We start from the raw sequence: 21,805 nt of genomic DNA, 5'->3' as shown, positions 1-21,805 counted from the left end.
CGCCCATTACTATTAGATTTTCGTCCCCCTTTACATACTGTATTACCCTTTCAATATCCTCATACACTTTCTCTATCTGTTCATCTTCAGCTTGCGACGTCGGCATGTATACCTGAAGTATCGTTGTCGGTGTTGGTCTGCTGTCGATTCTGATTAGAACAACCCGGTCACTGAACTGTTCACAGTAACACACCCTCTGCCCTACCTTCCTATTCATAACGAATCCTACACCATTTTCTGCTGCTGTTGATATTACCCGATACTCATCTGACCAGAAATCCTTGTCTTCCTTCCACTTCACTGTCCCCTACTATATCTAGATTAAGCCTTTGCATTTCCCCTTTCAGATTGTCTAGTTTCCCTACCACGTTCAAGCTTCTGAGATTCCACGCCCCGACTCGTAGAACGTTATCCTTTCGTAGATTATTCAATCTTTTTCTCATGGTAACCTCCCCCTTGGGAGTCCCTTCCCGCAGATCCGAATGAGGAACTATTCCGGAATCTTTTGCCAATGGAGAGATCATCATGACACTTCTTCAATTACAGGCCACATGTCCTGTGGATACACGTTACGTGTCTTTAATGCAGTGGTTTCCATTGCCTTCTGCATCCTCATGTCGTTGATCATTGCTGATTCTTCCGCCTTTAGGGGCAATTTCCCACCCCTAGGACAAGAGAGTGCCCTGAACCTCTATCCGCTCCTCCGCCATCTTTGACAAGGCCGTTAGCAGAATGAGGCTGACTTCTTATGCCGGAAGTCTTCGGCCGCCAATGCTGATTATTTATCAAAATTTAGGTAGTGGCGGGTATCGAACCCGGGACCGAAGACGTTTTGATTATCAATGAAAGACGCTACCCCTAGACCACGGGATTACTGTTCAGCCTTCGTATTTCTTCATCGCAACTAGTAATTTGCAGGTCAAAACACAACATATATCCTGAAATTTCTAAACTCCATCTGGATCACTGTAAACACAGTTCTCAGTTTCTAATTGTTTTACATTCTCTACTTCCAGACACTTGGTTAAATGAAGGGGCGAGGATTCGTTAGACCATCCAGGGTCCGATTTACTGTTTCCTATAGGTCCATGATGTGTCATGACGTACATCCACATTCTTCCAATCACTTAGTGCTAACGTTCTCCTTCCACCATATTACTGACTTTGTTTTCTTATCGTCTTTGTAAAACTATTTCGCTCTAAACCAGTAAACCAACATTATCAGATAAAACTTAAAATTTTTCCTCCATAAACTGCAAACATAACGACGCTTTTTCCCTCTCTCGATTTTCTTCAATCCATAAAACAACGTTTAGGCTACCGATCCATAATTCCACACTTCCAATACTCAAATCTATTTTTCGTTTTTCGGCCTTTAAGTAATAAACATCCCGAATCACATCAGCTTTATGCCCTTCAGCTATTAATAATCTTAATTTCAGGTGTATAGGTTTCTATGGCCAGAGACAATCAACATATAAATTTCTGGGTATAGTAACACATCTTGCTGTAAAAAACTATCATTGTTGAAACTAGCGTTTGGGCCTTGGTTAAAGGGCCCCTCTTCTGGCGCTACCGGTGTATTTTTGCTTTCCAGAGTCAGCTATATTTTGTGATGACTGCTCTACTGGGCATGACATTATGTCACAATTTAAAGAAATAAACGTTGATGTAATTGATGTCTTTTGTTTCCCACTCCTTTCGCCACAAGAGACCAATTATATAAGTGTTCCTTTTTTAAAATTATGATTTAATGCCATGTTCAGTAGAATGGTCATCGTAAAACATGATTCTGGAAAGCAAAATTACACTCAAGGGTTCGCAGGAGTAAATATGTGTTCCTCATATGACTAACAAGCACAATACTTTTCTGAATAGTTCTTTTTAATCACACTAGTTTTGTAATCCAATGATTAAGCAGATGAATGCTGGGTCAAGAGGCAAATTCAATACCAATTACATAATAACGTTGATACAATGTTTCTTACTAAAAATTTGAGTTGCCTTCTGGTGTGCGACAATATGGGCAGCTTACGCCATGACTTGACCCCATTCATTCAGGTTAATGGGTCCATTCGTAGCATGAATCTTCAGCAAATTACTACGTAGTTTAGTTTTCATCTTGTAATTCACGCTTAAGTTTTTGAAATTGTTTGTAAGAACTTTCTGCCAGACTATTTCTCAAATGTTCCACTCTCGAATAGCATGCGGGAAAAATAGCACTTCAGTCTATCGATACAAGTTCTAATTACTCTTATTTTGTTGCAATGGTACTTATCCCTACGTAGATAAAAAGTTTGGTTAAAAACTATTTTGACATTCGGACGAAAACGTTTGTGATAGAAATTTCGTTTGTTTTAATGATTCCCACCCCGGATGACTTATCGTATCCTCTCTTTCCCATTTCGCGATAATACAAAACGGGGGCGTCTTTGAACTTTTTCGATGTCCTCCGTCGGTTCTACGTTGAAGAGCCAAAGAAACTGGTACACGTGCATGATATCGTGTAGGGCCTCCGTGACCACGCAGAAGTGCCGCAACACGACGTGGCATGGACTCGACAAATGTCTGAAGTAGTGCTGGAAGGAACTGACTCTGTGAATCCTGCAGGACTGTCCATAAACCCGTAAGAATATGACGGGGTGGAGATATCTCCTAAACAGATCTGGGTGTTTGTGTTGTCCTCGTTATTTCCTCATCATTCATGAAAGTGGCGAGATTGGACTGAGCAAAGGTTGGGAATTTGTACGGGTGCTGGTAACCGCGCAGTTGAGCGCCACACAAACCAATCATCATCATCTGAACAGGACATTGCAAGGCATCCCAGATATGATCAATAATGTTCTGGACGTTTGGGGTGTTGCATTGTCCTGCTGGAAATGTCGAAGTAAGTCGGAATGTACAATGAACATGGATGGACGCAGGTGATGCTTACGTACATATCACCTGTCAGTCGCATCTAGGCTTATTAGATGTCCCATATCACTCCCAGCGCACACGCCTAAAACATTCATGAGGTTGTCTCCATACACGTACTCGCCCATCCATTCGATGCATTTTGAGACTAGACTCGTCCAACGAGGCAACATACTTCCAGTCATCAAGACTCCAATATCGGTCTTGACGACCCCAGGCGAGGTGTAAAATTCTATGTCGTTCAGTCATCAAGGGTACACTAGTGGGCTTCGGCTCCGAAAGTCTATATCGATGATGTTTCGTTGAATAGTTCGCACGCTGACATTTGCTGAAGGCCCAGCATTGAAATCTGCAACAGTTTGTGGAAGGGTTGCACTTCTGCCACGTTGGACGATTATCTTCAGTCGTCGTTGGCCACATTCTTGCAGGATCTTTTTTCGGCCGCAGCGGTGATGGAGATTTGATGTTTTACCGGATTACTGATAGTTACTGTACACTTGTGAAATGGTCGTACGGGAAAATCCCCACTTGATCGCTGCTCGTCCGCTGACTATAACATCACGTTCAAACTCACATAAATATTAATAACCTGCCATTGTAGCAGCAATAATCGATCTAATAACTGCACCAGACACTTGTTGTCTTATAAAGGCGTTGCCGTCCGCAGCGCCGTATCCTGCCTGTTTGTATACCCCTGTATTTGAATACGCATGCCTATACCAGTTTCTTTGGCGCTTTCGTGTTTATGGGAAGTATCCAATGCTGCGCAGCAGTATTCCAGAAGAGGATGGAAAATGGTGTTGTAGACAGTCTCATTAGACAATTTGTTGTGTCTAAGGGTTCTGTCAACAAAACTCAGTCTTTAGTTTATCTTCCCCACACAGTTTATATGTGGTGGTTCCAGTTCAAGTTGTTCGTAATTGTAATAAAAATGTGTCTAGTTGAATCTATAACCTTCAAAATTGTGTGAAGTTTGTCATCCAACTGATGTTTTTTTTTTTTTTATTGGCTATGTGGAGAATCTCAGACTTTTTATCGTTTAAGGTCAGCTGCCACTTTGCGATTTATGCAGACATCGTTGTATAATTTTGCAACTCGTTTTGATCTTTTGATGAATTTACTGGACTGTAAGCAACGGTATCATCTGCAAGAATGTCAGGTAGTCTCGTAAATCGTTTATACAGCTTTAGAAAGTTAGAAAGCCTAGAGCACTACCTTGGGGAACTACTCATATTCTTCAGATTCACTAGGTTACTTTATTTCAATTACTACTTTCAGAGACAAATTCATGAATCTAGTCCCACAATTCAGACCCTACTCTATTGGCACGCAATTTGGTTATAAGCAGCTTGTGAGGAACGGTGTCGAAAGCCTTCTGGATATCTAAAATATGGAATCAACTTACGATCCGCTGTCGATAGCACTCATCAATTTGTCAATAAAGAACCATTTTCACAAGATCGATATTTTCTGAATACGTGCTGGTTATATGTCAATGGATCGTATTTGCCGAGGTGTTTTGTAATTTTGGAGCACAGTGTGTGTTCTGGGATCCCAGTACAAATTAGTTTCTCCAATGTGGTTATATAACCCAGCAGGTTACTCTATTTCTTTATGTATTGTCGTTACCTTTACGTATGGATCTTTCGACGAGGGAGCACTCGTATGTAACTCCTAAAAGTGGAAGAGTTTCACCATACTTTGAAAGGAACCTGGACCAGAAGCCTTGCTGCTATACGCTTAACGCTGCTTCGCGACGCTGATAGAACGTACTTCTGAATTAGTCACGTTGGCGGCTGCTCTTGAATAGATTTCTCGAATATTAACTGCAACTACTGTGGGGGAGAAAGCTCGGAAAACCGAGTTTAGAGATCTGCTTTAGTTGCGCTTTCGTCGGTAACATATTGTTACAACTTGTTCTTTATCCACATATTCCTTTCCTCGCTGATAGTTGAGTTCTATTCTTCTCGTACGGTAACCTGCCATTTAGAACTGACGCACCTATTGCAGGTTAACCCTTATTCGTTATGTGATCTTGCAAATGCTGAACAACTGGTATCATACACTCCTGGAAATTGAAATAAGAACACCGTGAATTCATTGTCCCAGGAAGGGGAAACTTTATTGACACATTCCTGGGGTCAGATACATCACATGATCACACTGACAGAACCACAGGCCCATAGACACAGGCAACAGAGCATGCACAATGTCGGCACTAGTACAGTGTATATCCACCTTTCGCAGCAATGCAGGCTGCTATTCTCCCATGGAGACGATCGTAGAGATGCTGGATGTAGTCCTGTGGAACGGCTTGCCATGCCATTTCCACCTGGCGCCTCAGTTGGACCAGCGTTCGTGCCGGACGTGCAGACCGCGTGAGACGACGCTCCATCCAGTCCCAAACATTCTCAATGGGGGACAGATCCGGAGATCTTGCTGGCCAGGGTAGTTGACTTACACCTTCTAGAGCACGTTGGGTGGCACGGGATACATGCGGACGTGCATTGTCCTGTTGGAACAGCAAGTTCCCTTGCCGGTCTAGGAATGGTAGAACGATGGGTTCGATGACGGTTTGGATGTACCGTGCACTATTCAGTGTCCCCTCGACGATCACCAGTGGTGTACGGCCAGTGTAGGAGATCGCTCCCCACAGCATGATGCCGGGTGTTGGCCCTGTGTGCCTCGGTCGTATGCAGTCCTGATTGTGGCGCTCACCTGCACGGCGCCAAACACGCATACGACCATCATTGGCACCAAGGCAGAAGCGACTCTCATCGCTGAAGACGACACGTCTCCATTCGTCCCTCCATTCACGCCTGTCGCGACACCACTGGAGGCGGGCTGCACGATGTTGGGGCGTGAGCGGAAGACGGCCTAACGGTGTGCAGGACCGTAGCCCAGCTTCATGGAGACGGTTGCGAATGGTCCTCGCCGATACCCCAGGAGCAACAGTGTCCCTAATTTGCTGGGAAGTGGCGGTGCGGTCCCCTACGGCACTGCGTAGGATCCTACGGTCTTGGCGTGCATCCGTGCGTCGCTGCGGTCCGGTCCCAGGTCGTCGGGCACGTGCACCTTCCGCCGACCACTGGCGACAACATCGATGTACTGTGGAGACCTCACGCCCCACGTGTTGAGCAATTCGGCGGTACGTCCACCCGGCCTCCCGCATGCCCACTATACGCCCTCGCTCAAAGTCCGTCAACTGCACATACGGTTCACGTCCAGGCTGTCGCGGCATGCTACCAGTGTTAAAGACTGCGATGGAGCACCGTATGCCACGGCAAACTGGCTGACACTGACGGCGGCGGTGCACAAATGCTGCGCAGCTAGCGCCATTCGACGGCCAACACCGCGGTTCCTGGTGTGTCCGCTGTTCCGTGCGTGTGATCATTGCTTGTACATCCCTCTCGCAGTGTCCGGAGCAAGTATGGTGGGTCTGACACACCTGTGTCAATGTGTTCTTTTTTCCATTTCCAGGAGTGTATTGTTACAGAAATAAGGCTAAACTTCCTGAAAGTTGAATGCAAAACGCGGCAATGTATAGAAGGGAAATGTTGAGGAGAATAACCTGGAAAAATCTGAAATATAACAGAAGATAATAAACACACAAAAGCACTGAAACATTCGATCAGATTAAAACTGAGTCTTACGCAGGGACCCACAGACGCAGCCTTTGCCTTTTTCGAGAGTGTGCTCTTCCGACTGACCTATCCAAACTCGACCCACGACCCGCCATTTGGGAGACAAATATTTATTGGTTCTGTCTTATGTCAGTTGAAAATAGCTCCTTTCGCTACTATCTTGGTCACTCCTTAAATGAGCAGCCTGGAAGAGCAAAGAGTCAGCCAGTATTCAGAAAGAAAAGAAACAATTCATTACACAATATGTGAGGCATATCCCTGAATTGTCCGTGTATTTGATAATATTCTAATTTTTGTGGCAGATACTTTGAACTGACAACGTGTTCAATGCTAGCGTAATTCAATTAGCAGCTATCTTGGGCTTCCTTCGTCATTATCGGCGCATAGTGAAACGTCACAGTGGCATAAGAGACAGATTAATGAAGCTTAAACACAGACAAAATCAGAAGTGAAATAACCCTTAGCACGAAATTCTGAGTCCAAGCAATAATAAAGGAAACAACAACTGACATATTTACTCAACAACATGAAGGGGAAGTATTATTCTCGGAAACATGCAAATATAACGTGATCTTCGGCCCTTATTATTGATATCCATCTGTTGTAGAATCTTGTAACATATTCTGATCTCAAACCTAATTTATCTCGTCATAAATGAACTCCATGTCAATCAGCATGATTACGAAAATGTGTGTCACGTGAAACCCACCTTTCCCTTTTCGAACGTGACACCTCGAAAGCCACTAATCATGGTATTTCGATAAGCACTGTATTTCTTCACTTTCGAAATTTATTTGAATCAATACCAAACCAACGCTTATAACGAAAATACGGTTATATCATGGGTATCAAACAAAATTGTTGCCTGGATTGTCGATATCTTGGCAGGGTGCACACGGAATGATGGCTTGGATGGTTAGATGGTTGGATGGATGGATGGTCTTCGGCAAATGTAGATGTAACTTCAGTCGTGATAGCTGCTTTTTACGTTGTATCGTAATGACCTGGCAAACAAAAGTAATAATAGCCGCAGACAGTTTTTGCGTGTGATACAGTTATCTGTAATGGAGTACTGTCTGAAAAAAGCTGCACAGGTACTCAGTCAGTTCTTGACGAAGTTTGAAAGTGATCCGATTTGCTCTAAGGATACAGAAATTTTAACATTGAGCCCTTGCCAAAACGGAAAAATTTACTATACTATGACGGCGATATCAATGACTCATTTACCGAGCGAGGTGGCGCAGTGGTTAGCACACTGGACTCGCATTCGGGAGGACGACGGTTCAATCCCGCGTCCGGCCATCCTGATTTAGGTTTTCCGTGATTTCCCTAAATCCCTTCAGGCAAATGCCGGGATGGTTCCTTTGAAAGGGCACGGCCGATTTCCTTCCCTATCCTTCCCTCACCCGAGCTTGCGCTCCGTCTCTAATGACCTCGTTGTCGACGGGACGTTAAACACTAATCTCCTCCTCCTCCTCAATGACTCATCGCTGGTGTCGGTCAACCCATGAAAACTTCTTGAGTGTAGCAGTTAGTAGAGATACGAAAAGCAATGACCACATCAACCCAGTCGTAGCTAAGGAAGGGGGCAGACTTCAGTTCATTGATAGGGTACTGGGAAAATGCAACGAATATGCAACGTGAACTGCTTACAACACTTTCGTGCAACCCATCTAATAATAATGCTGTAGTATATGGGACCCATTTCGTACAGGGGTAACAGGGTATATTGAAAATATACAAACGAGGGCAACGCAAATGGCCTCAATTTTGTTTTAGCCGAGAGAGAGCGTCACTGAAATGATGAAAAACCTGAACTGGCAGAGGAATATAAGCGTTACTTACAACGAGAAAGGACACTTTCAGAGTATCAAAAACCACTATTGACTGAGGAATCTAAGATTATATTACAGCCCACGACGTATGGCTCTCTACAAGATTATGTCGTGCACAGAGGCAATCTTCCCGCGCTTCAACCGAAAATGAAACGGGAGGAAACTTAATACGAAGTACTTTGGTATCTTCTCTCTACAATGTACGTAACAGATTCACTAATTGGAACACAAGCAAGTGGCACATCCACAACGGTACCGATATGTGATTAAACCTCTAAAAATTTCCAACGCACCTTTCCCCTATAGAATAAATATCGAATACGTGATCTGTACAGTTAAGAAGGCGGCATGAAAAAACTAAATTTTTCACGATGCTCTTATGAACCACAACAAAAATTTGTTTATCGTCTTACAACAGAAGTGTCTATTGCAACATCAGTTGCATTTAGACTGTCATCTTCCGAGAATGGACATAGTGAATAAGACATTAACTAAGAAAATATAAATTATCTAACTATTTAGAGACGTTAAGTTAGTGTTTGTTTATTTCTGCTAAAATTAATACTGGCTTACGTCATAGTGTGTGAATTTTTTATTCCCATTTTACATCTTTTCTCGATGTCATTCAATAAAATGCACAGTACAAGAGCTATTAAGAGTAGCATATATGTGCCCTGAGCGACTGTAGGGCAATAACAAAACGCATGTGAGATTGAACCCATGATGTTTTGCAGTTGTTACGATCTGAGTAGCGCAGGGTCCTTGGGGCTGAAAGAATAGTCGCTTATTTTCCTACAATTTTCATTGTTTGGAAATCGATATTAAGGAAATAATTTGCGTATAAGAGCCTTTTACGTTAACAAAGAAGATTACAAAAATAATTAATTTTGTTTATTTTACTAAGAACATATTTTGTAACTTCAAAGCAATCCAGCGGTACCTACCAGCAAAATTACTATTCGAAGAGAGCCTTATTTTTTATAACGAATAAACTGCAAATCGCAAACAACGATAAACTGAAGTGTTCATAGGCATTGGCCATTTCCTGTACTGGAAGAGCCTGCTTATCATCAAGTGAGAGCTTAATAACGCACAGTGGCATGAGGCAGCATGCTGAATGATGCTGCAGCCACACCACAAGTTTGACCCTAGCACCAGATAAGGAGACTCGGCTGTCTTATAAATACACGCTTTCGTGTCCGCAAGTCAAAACAGTTGCGGTCGCTGTGTTACGCTGTACGCCGAGGAGGTAAGTCTGTCCAGCTATCAGTTTCGTTCAGCGCTTATTAATCTTACCTTCTACTTTTCACGAACACAAAATTAATAATTTGCTAATGGAAATTCTTTTTATGCTGACTAGAGCAACCGTTCCGTCGAAACATCATTCCTTTTAAATTTTATTTATTTATTGATTCATTTGCTGTACATGATACCTCAGTCGGAATCGCTTCAGTGCTAATGCTCCGCCTCCCTGTTGCCGGAATATTGCGAAGTAACTAACCAATGGGTCAACAGTGTATGTTACCGAAAGGTTAAGAGAATTATCGACTAGCGTAAATTTCTGCGGGAAACAACGCCCTCTTTTGGATCTACTCAACTAACCGTGGACACTAGGGACTACACGTCGTCATAAATACTTCGGAACAGGTTTATTTCAGGCGTATGTATTGCATTGAACAGTTGTTGAAAGAAGTTTCCTTATCCAGAGGGATCTAAGATTCAGAAAGGTAATTTCTCTACGTCTAGAGCTGCTCTGCAATTCATATTTAAATACAAGGTTCCATCGATCCACCTTCAAACTATTTCTCTACTGTTCCACTGTCGAATAGCGCGTGAAAACGATCACTTAAGGTCTTCCCATGTCAGCTATGATTTCCCTTACTTTATTACGATGGTCACGGCAAAAGCAGTAATACTAGAGATGAAGGCGGACAAGTGTAATGCAGCAATGTTCGCAGTGTCTACAAATAAAGGGCAGTCAACTTTTCACCTTCTCCTCAGAGTATTCTATGTGATAATTCCAATTTAAGCTTTCCATATTCCTAATCCCTAATCCCTGAGTATTCAGTTGAATTAATAGCCTTTAGATTTGTGTGGTTTATCGTGTAACCGAAATTTAACGTATTCCTTTTCATATTCACGTGGATGACCTCACACTTTCCATTATTTAGAGTCAATTTGCCATTTTTCACATCACACAGATATCTTGTCTAAATAATTTTTCTGTTGGTTTTGGTTTTCTGCAGATCAACTGAAACAATCTAAACGGGCTGTTCAGATTACCTCCAAAGTCGTTTGTGTAGATCAGGAACGGCTGCGGTTCTACATTTGCTGGGGGGACGCCAGATATCACTTCTAGTTTACTCGACGACTGTCCGACAGTTACTACAAACTGTGATCCGTCTGACAGGTACATCACGAATCCAGTCGTATCACGGAGACGATACTCCACAGGCTCAAAATTTGAAGCCTCTTGTAACGTTGTCATAAGCCTTCTGGCAACTAAAACTATGGAATCAGCTTGGTATCCCCTATCGATAGCACGCATTACTTCGTTTGTTCTGTTTCTCAGCAACAGTATTTTCAGAATCCTTGTTCACTAAGTGTCAACACATCGTTTTCTTCGAAGTAATTCATAATGTTCGAATGCAGTGTATGTTTCAAAACCCTACTGAAAATTGTCGACAGTGGTGTGGGTCTATAACTGAGCGAATTACTCCTATTTGCTTTCTCGGATACTGGTGTAACCGGTACAACTTTCGTTCTTCTGGTACACATCTTTCTTCAAGTGAGCAGTTGTATATGACTGCTAAGTATGGAGTTAGTAAATCAGCATGGTTTGAAAGTAACGTAATCGATGTATAATCTGGACTAGAAGTGATTTAATTTGCTTCGATGAATTGACGATATCTACTTCTACACTGCTCATACTGGCAGCTGTTCTTCATTCGAATTCTAGACTAGTCTTGGAGAGTAGGTTATTTATTGATGTCTCATGCTGAAAGTCGTGAACTCAATTGCAAGCCTCTTGTGTTGTTGTTGCACACAGATTTTTCAGAGGAGTATTTAGATTGCTCACATTTTTAAAACTTGTTTCTAACTTTTTGGCGCTCGCGGAGTATTTATGTCCACTTCCAGTTATTTCCTATGGAATATGTAATAAAGAGATTTAGTTGTAATATGGTTTTGTTTACATATCTACCTTTCAAGCATTAAGACATACTTTTCACATTTTTCTTTCTTGTGTTTGGCTTTCGGAACGGGGAACATTTCTGGCAGTGATTTGGTTTCCACCCTACCGTATGTTGAGCAATATAAAAATATCTGTGTGCAAAGACAACTCTCGACCGATTCTTAGACTCCTAAGAGCAGGTAACTCTTTTGAAATCCTCCTTCCGAGTGGCGCTATTCTACTGCTCTAGCACTACTTGCAGGCATGCAGAATCTGAGGAATGTCGGAGGGTTTGTCTGCCCACAGGCGCCTGGGAAACGGTCAAGAGTAGTATATCGAGATGTTTATTTTTATAGGGCTCAACAAATGCACGCAGGTGGCAACGAAGGTGGTACCAACCTGGGGTCTTAGAGCGAACGTTTCCAATTTTATTCATGTGTGTGTCGGTGTCCACTTCGCCTCTCCCCCGACCACCAATTCGTCGAACGGTTTTAAACAGACCCTAGTCGTTCCATCCCCCATAATAGAGAAAAAACTGCAGTCGCTCTGCACCCCAAATGGGTGAGATCTCATCAATGTGATTGCAGTCAACGACTTCCTTAGAGGGGGTCGAATCGTCTGGGGAGTGTCAGCAGCTAAAAGGTTGCCAAGTATGTCGTTCTGTTGTAAACCGCATTCTACATCTACATCCATACTCCGCAAGCCACCTGACGGTGTGTGGCGGAGGGTACACTGAGTACCTCTATCGGTTCTCCCTTCTATTACAGTCTCGTATTGTTCGTGGAAAGAAGGATTGTCGGTATGCTTCTGTGTGGGCTCTAATCTCTCTGATTTTATCCTCATGGTCTCTTCGCGAGATATACGTAGGAGGGAGCAATATACTGCTTGACTCTTCGGTGAAGGTATGTTCTCGAAACTTCTGAACTATGGTCTTTTTTCCTTCTATCGACACCTTGCTGTTTGAAGAATCGCCATGTCTCTGGTGACCTGGCAGGATGCCACGCGTTTCCACCATTACAGAGGAAGGCTGTAGGTACTTTGGAGTCAAATTTAAAACGTCTGCGTTACAATAGGGTAAAACGAATAAGGCTTCAAAAAAATGTTCCTTTGATTCTTTTCCACAGTACAGAACTCTGTAATGCACAAGCTCTTGACATAGTCACACCGTCTTAAGCTTTTGAGAGATTCTACCATTTTACTGCAATATGTTCCACAAACTCCCATGAAATGTACTAAAGGACAGGCATAACATATCCAAGAACCCGATGAGAGTAACAGAAACCTTAAATAGTTCTCGAGTCAAATTTCACTCGTGTATTTCGTCAGCAAAATATCACTCGTGCGACAAATATATAACGCAAATAGTATCACCATCTTCACCTCTTCTATAATCAGAGAGGTGTACCAAGCCTCTGAAATTGGTCTATCTCGCTAACAAAATTTGATTACGGTGAAAGACAATCATGGGCTACAAAATGACGCGTGCATCAACGAAGCAGCCTAACAACTTGTGCTTCCATTTGAGGGGAAACGAAGTTTCGGTATCACCTGAAGAAAACGTCTTCATTTTAGAAATAAAGTTGTTCTGTGGTGGTATACATTACAGGTATCTCATCTCTGAAGAATAACGTTCTGTTATTTTGTGGACTAGAACTGAAGATCTTGGAGTGCTTATACCCAAAATCCTAACTATATATATACAAAATCTTCCAGTTAGCTAGGTGGAGCATAGACTAAACTCATCACATATCGCTGATGTTACAGTTCACCCACCGCGGCAGCGGAAAGAAATCTATAAGCTTCGTTCTCTTACATAATTGACGATAAACCTGTGACACTGTAGCAGCTGCCCAGTGACTCTTAACAGAGGAATGTTCTTAAACATTTGTTTCCGTTCTTCAGTCGTGAACACGACAGTGGCTTGAACTTTATCGCTGGAAAACAAAGCAGCACTATAATATTGCATCAGGGAGTTGGAAACTGAAGGTGAATGTCAAATTCCACATCATGAAAACTATTTTGTCGAACTCTGGAGAAAATTTTCAGATACTTAAACTAGAAATCAAGACGAGGAACGCACGTCTATGACACATTCCACAAATCTTCGTTTTCCTTATGTCATATCCTCTAGTTCAAATCAACGTCAAAAGCAAACTGATGAAAGCTGGGCTGAAGTTAAATTATGAAAATACAGCTGTAATCTTCCATCAACACACAGAAAAGAAAATAGTACAAACGAACATTAAAGTCAATGAACCTGTTCATGAGTTCTTGTCCCTATTGCAGCTGAAATCGACCGGGTTGATAGGAAACCGAATGAAAGGACGAGTAGAAATAGCCCGGAGTGTTGGAGTTTGCATATATTAGGTAGTAATTTTGAGATGTGTTTTGGAAACTACTTAGTGAGACGGGAGAACAAACATACGAAACAGCTACCAGATCAGAGAGGAAAAAGTGAACGTGGTTCTAAAGGAAATGAAATGGTGTCTGGAGCCGCATATAGTTCAGTGAAAGGACTGTAAATGGAAATTCCTTTCCAGAATTACAGAAATAAGAAATGATTAAGACGATGACATAAGAAATGTGATTAGATGACATAAAAAACGTATAAGAGTACAATAGACGGGAAGGGCCGAATGTCTCCAGGTCTCTTCGTGGAGAAGCGTGACGAAGGCTTTTACCCAGCGATAAATGTAAAATGGCTGCTGCCGATGATTTTGAAATTCGCACACTAATGCAACAGGATATTTAGCCAGAACTGTTATGAAATGTATGCGTAAATTCGAGAGAGAGAACGAAGCTTCATATTTCATTTCACTGTTGTTCTATTCGTTGCCTTACATTCATTAATGGAGCTGCGTTGCTTCAAAAAGTGCCTTTTGTTCTACCCTATTTTGCATGGAACGTTAGTTCAGTGATGTAATGTCATCAGGCTATTTCCAAGTTGCGATAACACCAAAATAAGCAGGAAAGGGGAATGGCTTTTTCTAGTTGTGACACTATCTCTTTGAGATCAAGTACAGACATTGATGCTGCTGATTTATCACAACCTTTAATTACCAAGGTCGCAATGTAGAAAACAGTGTTTACTAGTTTCAACCGCTCAAATGGTCATCAAGTTAGAATACAAAAATGGAGTATCTACATCAAGATAACATGTAAGACACCTGTCATTTTAGTATTCACTTCCTCAGAAAAATGTTAGCACTGAAATGACCAAGTGTCTTACTTATTTTCTTGCTGTAGACAGCCCATGCTTGTATCCTGATCTGAACATGACCCTCCAAGCAGCTGAAACTAGTGAGCACTGTTTCTACGTTACGATCTACAGCATTCAAGTTTACCGAACATTCTCTCCATGTCGAGTATGTCAGCTAGTAATACAGAATTGATCGTATCATGCATTTCAATTGCTACTTCATAGCGACGACTCCACTGAATACCGAAGACAAGTGACCTTCCATCATCAGTAGGTTCACCTACCGTTCAGACAGCATAAAAAGAGATTAACTCACGTCGAATTGAGTTGTTCTTAACATTGGATTAGTGTATTATATTACAACGATCTCGAGGGCAAGAATGAAGTGAAATGAGCCGTAGGTGTTAATGTCATCCGACACGGAGTCGTTCCGATACTCACAGAGCACTTGTTCAATATAGTAGAGGCCGCTGCTAACGTGATTCACTATAGCCAGAAAATGGAACTTCTGGCACTTATGTGAGTTCATGGAGACATGACAAAAACTTTTATAATTCTTCATGGAAGTTAAAGAATGGAAAACGAGTCACTGTTTTTTTAATCGATCTGCGGGATACATGGACAGCTAAACAGAAAACGCAGATATCTTCTCTACTACTACATTATGTGATCAAAAGTATCCGGACACTCCCAAAAACATACGTATTTCATATTAGGTGCATTGTGCTGCCACCTACTTCCAGGTACTCCATATCAGCGACCTCAGTAGTCATTACACATTGTGAGAGGGCAGAATGGGGCACTCCGCGGAACTCACGTGGTCATGTGATTGGGTCTCACTTGTCATACGTCTGTACGCGAGATTTGCACACTCCTAAATATCCATAGGTCCACTGTTTCCGCTTAGACAGTGAAGCGGAAACGTGAAGGGACACGTACAGCACAAAAGCGTACGGGCCGACCTTGTCTCTTGACTGACAGAGACCGCCGACGGTTGTTTACTAGTTTCAGCCGCTCAAACGGTGATCATTTGTGTGCTCCCTGCCGTCGTTGGATAAGCTGCTGCAGCAGCAAGTCGTATACTCCTAGCTCACTCATTTGTTACATAGTTTAATTCTTAATTTCTTTGCGTGTTTTTGGTACTTGCATTGTTTAATTGATAAATTTCTGGCGTATTATAGTATTTGAGAGTTGCAGCATCGCGTTTTTAGTACCTGAATAGTGTAAAATCGCGTAGTCTCTTTCCGCCGCCGAGCAGTGTGTCAGCAGTGCGCAAGTAGCAGCATTACTGCATTTACTAGGCAATCTTGTATTTTAATAACCGTTTAAATTTTGTGTCGATTTGTTTGCGCTCTCTGTAGATTAGTTCAGACGTACTTTGTACAACAGTTTTTAGCATGGATAGGGACTGCAACTGCTGTGTTCGGATGCAGGCTGAGTTGGCATCCCTTCGCTCCCAGCTTCAGGCAGTGTTGGCTTCGGTCACACAGCTTGAGGCTGTTGCCAATGGGCATCACTGTGGGGTTCCGGATGGGGGTTTGTCGGGGACGGCCAGCTCGTCCCACGCATCCCCCGATCGGACTACGACTGTAGTTGCCCGGGATACTGCCCGCATTGAGGCTGATCCCTCACCTGTGGTAGAATGGGAGGTCGTCTCAAGGTGTGGCAGGGGGCGAAAGACATTCTGGAGGGCTGAACGGAAGGCCTCTCCAGTTTGTCTGACAAACCGGTTTCCGGCTCTGTCTCAGGCTGACACTGATCTTCGGCCTGACATGGCCGCTTGTCCTGTTCCAGAGGTTGCCCCTCAGTCTGCAAGATCCGGGCGGTCGCAGAGGATGGGCTTACTGGTACTTGGGAGCTCCAACGTCAGGCGCGTAATGGGGCCCCTTAGGGATATGGCAGCAAGAGAGGGGAAGAAAACCAATGTGCACTCCATGTGCATACCGGGGGGAGTCATTCCAGATGTGGAAAGGGTCCTTCCGGATGCCATGGAGGGTACAGGGTGCACCCACCTGCAGGTGGTCGCTCATTTCGGCACCAATGATGTGGGTCGCTATGGATCCGAGGAAATCCTCTCTGGCTTCCGGCGGCTATCTGATTTGGTGAAGACTGCCAGTCTCGCTAGCGGGATGGGATTCCTCGACTTGCGCCATGGGGTGGTGGGGTTTCGGGTTCCGCTGGATAGGTCAGGAGTCCACTACACGCAACAAGCGGCTACACGGGTAGCAGGGGTTGTGTGGCGTGGGCTGGGCGGTTTTTTTAGGTTAGATGGCCTTGGGCAAGTACAGAAAGGGCAACAGCCTCAACGGATGCAGGGCAAAGTCAGGACATGCGGGGACCTAGCAGCAATCGGTATTGGAATTGTAAACTGTCGAAGCTGCGTTGGTAAAGTACCGGAACTTCAAGCGCTGATAGAAAGCACCGAAGCCGGAATCGTTATAGGTACAGAAAGCTGGTTGAAGCCAGAGATAAATTCTGCCGAAATTTTTACAAAGGTACAGACGGTGTTTAGAAAGGATAGATTGCATGCAACCGGTGGTGGAGTGTTCGTCGCTGTTAGTAGTAGTTTATCCTGTAGTGAAATAGAAGTGGATAGTTCCTGTGAATTATTATAGGTGAGGTTACACTAAACAACCGAACTAGGTTAATAATTGGCTCCTTTTACCGACCTCCCGACTCAGCAGCATTAGTGGCAGAACAACTGAGAGAAAATTTGGAATACATTTCACATAAATTTTCTCAGCATGTTATAGTCTTAGGTGGAGATTTCAATTTACCAGATACAGACTGGGACACTCAGATGTTTAGGACGGGTGGTAGGGACAGAGCATCGAGTGACATTATACTGAGTGCACTATCCGAAATTTACCTCGAGCAATTAAACAGAGAACCAACTCGTGCAGATAACATCTTTGACCTACTGATAACAAACAGACCCGAACTTTTCGACTATGTACAGAACAGGGAATCAGTGATCATAAGGCCGTTGCAGCATCCCTGAATATGGAAGTTAGTAGGAACATAAAACAAGGGAGGAAGGTTTATCTGTTTAGCAAGAGTAATAGACGGCAGATTTCTGACTACCTAACAGATCAAAACGAATATTTCTGTTCCGACACTGACAATGTTCAGAGTGTATGGAAAAACTTCAAGGCAATCGTAAAATGCGTTTTAGACAGGTACGTGCCGAGTAAAACTGTGAGGGACGGGAAAAACCCACCGTGGTACAACAGCAAAGTTAGGAAACTACTGCGAAAGCAAAGAGAGCGTCACTCTAAGTTTAAACGCAGCCAAAACCTCTCAGACAAACAGAAGCTAAACGATGTCAAAGTTAGCGTAAGGAGGGCTATGCGTGAAGCGTTCAGGGAATTCGAAAGTAAAATTCTATGTACCGACTTGACAGAAAATCCGAGGAAGTTCTGGTCTTACGTTAAATCAGTAAGTGGCTCGAAACAGCATATCCAGACACTCCGGGATGATGATGGAATTGAAACAGAGGATGACACGCATAAAGCTGAAATACTAAACACCTTTTTCCAAAGCTGTTTCACAGAGGAAGACCGCACTGCAGTTCCTTCTCTAAATCCTTACACAAACGAAAAAATGGCTGACAGCGAAATAAGTGTCCAAGGAGTAGAAAAGCAACTGGAATCACTCAACAGAGGAAAGTCCACTGGACCTGACGGGATACCAATTCGATTCTACACAGAGTACGCGAAAGAACTTGCCCCCCTTCTAACAGCCGTGTACCGCAAGTCTCTAGAGGAACGGAGGGTTCCAAATGATTGGAAAAGAGCACAGGTAGTCCCAGTCTTCAAGAAGGGTCGTCGAGCAGATGCGCAAAACTATAGACCAATATCTCTGACGTCGATCTGTTGTAGAATTTTAGAACATGTTTTTTGCTCGAGTATCATGTCGTTTTTGAAAAACCAGAATCTACTATGTAGGAATCAACATGGATTCCGGAAACAGCGATCGTGTGAGACCCAACTCGCTTTATTTGTTCATGAGACCCAGAAAATATTAGATACAGGCTCCCAGGTAGATGCTATTTTTCTTGACTTCAGGAAGGCGTTCGATACAGCTCCGCACTGTCGCCCGATAAACAAAGTAAGAGCCTACGGAATATCAGACCAGCTGTGTGGCTGGATTGAAGAATTTTTAGCAAACAGAACACAGCATGTTGTTATTAATGGGGAGACGTCTACAGACGTTAAAGCAACCTCTGGCGTGCCACAGGGGAGTGTTATGGGGCCATTGCTTTTCACAATACATATAAATGACCTAGTAGATAGTGTCGGAAGTTCCATGCGGCTTTTCGCGGATGATGCTGTAGTATACAGAGAAGTTGCAGCATTAGAAAATTGTAGCGAAATGCAGGAAGATCTGCAGCGGATAGGCACTGGGTGCAGGGAGTGGCAACTTACCCTTAACATAGACAAATTTAATGTATTGCGAATACATAGAAAGAAGGATCCTTTATTGTATGATTATATGATAGCGGAACAAACACTGGTAGCAGTTACTTCTGTAAAATATCTGGGAGTACGCGTGCGGAACGATTTGAAGTGGAATGATCATATAAAATTGTTGGTAAGGCGGGTGCCTGGTTGAGATTCATAGGGAGAGTCCTTTGAAAATGTAGTCCATCAACAAAGGAGGTGGCTTACAAAACACTCGTTCGACCTATACTTGAGTATTGCTCATCAGTGTGGGATCCGTACCAGATCGGGTTGACGGAGGAGATAGAGAAGATCCAAAGAAGAGCGGCGCGTTTCGTCACTGGGTTATTTGGTAACCGTGATAGCGTTACGGAGACGTTTAGCAAACTCAAGTGGCAGACTCTACAAGAGGGGCGCTTTGCATCGCGGTGTAGCTTGCTCGCCAGGTTTCGAGAGGGTGCGTTTCTGGATGAGGTATCGATAATATTGCTTCCCCCTACTTATACCTCCCGAGGAGATCACGAATGTAAAATTAGAGAGATTAGAGCGCGCACGGAGGCTTTCAGACAGTCGTTTTTCCCGCGAACCATACGCGACTGGAACAGGAAAGGGAGGTAATGACAGTGGCACGTAAAGTGCCCTCCGCCACACACATTTGGGTGGCTTGCGGAGTATAAATGTAGATGTAGACGGTTGAAGGGGGTCTTAATGTGTAATAGGCGGACGTCTATCCAGACCATCACACGGGAATTCCGAACTGCAGCAAGATCCACTGCAAGTACTATGACAGACAGGAGGTGAGAAATCTTGGGATTTCATGGTCGAGCGGCTGCTCATAAGCGACACATCACGTCGGTAAGTGCCAAACGACGGCTCGCTTGGTGTAAGGAGCGGAAACGTTGGAGCATTGAGCAGTGGAGAAACGTTGTGTGGAGTGACGGATCACGATACAAAATGTGGCGATCCGATGGCAGAGTGTGGGTATGGCGAATGTCCGGTGAACGTTATCTGACAGTGTTTGCAGTGCCAACAGTAAAATTCGGAGGCGATGGTGTTATGGTGTAGTCGTGTATTTCATGGAGGGGGCTTTCACTCCTTGTTGTTTTGCGTGGGACTATCAAAGCACAGGCCTTAATTGACGTTTTAAGCCCCTTCTTGCTTCCCACTGGTGAAGAGCATTTCTGGGATAGTGATTGCATCTTTCAACACGATCGAGCACCTGTTAATAATGAACGGCCTATGGCGGAGTGATTACACGACCATAACATCCCTGTAATGGACTGGCCTGCACAGAGTCATGACCTGAATCCTATAGAACACCTTTGGGATGTTTTGGAACGCCGACTTCGTGCCAGGCCTCACCGACCGACACCGATACCTCTCCTCAATGCAGCTCTCCGTGAAGAATGGGCTGCCATTCTCCAAGAAACCTTCCAGCACCTGATTTAACGTATGCCTGCGAGAGTGGAATTTGTCGTCATGATTAAGCGTGGGCCAACACCATACTGAATTCCAGCATTACTGATAGAGGGTGCCACGAACTTGTAAGTCGCTTTCAGCCAGCTGCCCGGATACTTTTGATCACATAGTGTACATCCCACAGAAATTTTACTTCTGGAATAAAGAATGAAGTGGAGATATATCGACATCTCACTTAAATCTAATTCCCGCATTCACTTTTCAACGGCTACATTGCAGAAGTGAACCGGGGTACTTGAGACTCACATTGCTTGGCTAGTAGTCATACAAAACTTCTTTCCGTAAGTGGCAGAGCACGCCAGGCCTTCGCAGTGACGTTCCTGTACCGAACTATGTACACAAGAACCGTTGTCTCTTTCAAGACTGAAAACAACACAGCCCTCCCCTTGAGATTACTGAAATTAAAGGTTTACTTTCACAGCAAGTGAGATGCCGAAAGAGGATTTAAAGTTCAGTGGTTAACTTCATATCTATTGCTACAAATCAAAGAAATATGTCGTCGCCACAAAGCGGCGTTGAATATTCTGAACAATATCCTCTACCAAAAATATCCTATAACTTGTTATTTTCATTTCAAGAATTGAAGCAAGAATGTGGTTGGGATTGCTACAGAAAATAAACTATTTAAATATTTAGATTCCTAAAAATAGAGCCGTAGCAGCTTGAATTATTATACATCAGTCATGGAAAAAGATCACTATGTAGAATCCACAGTTCAGTTGGAACTGCTCTCTGATTTAAGGTTACAATGTTATTATATTTCTTATACCCACCTTTTTATCGGGAAAAGTGAGTGGGCAAGAACAATAATCTTTATTGCAATTGCAAAGGGAGACATTATTTCTTATGTCATACGTATTCTCTTTTCTGGTAAGATCTTTTCTAACTTCCGTACATGAGTGATAGAAATGTGTCAAGGGCGCGTAATAGCAGCCTGCACGCTCTACATAATTCATTAGACGATTATCCTTAAACATTGTAACATCGTAAGTTAAGCATTGAACTTCAAATTTTGAGTCGGTACCTCATTTGCTGTATATGACTTCGAGCGTCATTCGAAGTGCGTCAGATCAGTCTGTAAACTATTTAATGCCCTACTTTTAAACGAGTCATTGCTC

General features: G+C 43.3%; 1 protein-coding gene across 1 annotated transcript in view; it reads left to right on the top strand.

The window, feature by feature from the left end:
- Nucleotides 1-9,591: 9,591 nt before the first annotated feature.
- The window catches only part of LOC126457153 (glutathione S-transferase 1-1-like), a 32,706-nt gene continuing 20,492 nt past the window's right edge, over nt 9,592-21,805 (top strand). The window contains exon 1 of the mRNA XM_050093225.1: nt 9,592-9,644. The gene's annotated coding sequence lies outside the window, so the exon portion shown is untranslated. The remainder of the gene's footprint in view (nt 9,645-21,805) is intronic.

This window comes from Schistocerca serialis, chromosome 2 (assembly GCF_023864345.2).
Source record: "Schistocerca serialis cubense isolate TAMUIC-IGC-003099 chromosome 2, iqSchSeri2.2, whole genome shotgun sequence".
NCBI lineage: Eukaryota > Metazoa > Arthropoda > Insecta > Orthoptera > Acrididae > Schistocerca > Schistocerca serialis.
The sequence above is the reverse complement of the archived record's forward strand: the minus strand, read 5'-3'. Positions and strand labels throughout refer to the sequence as shown.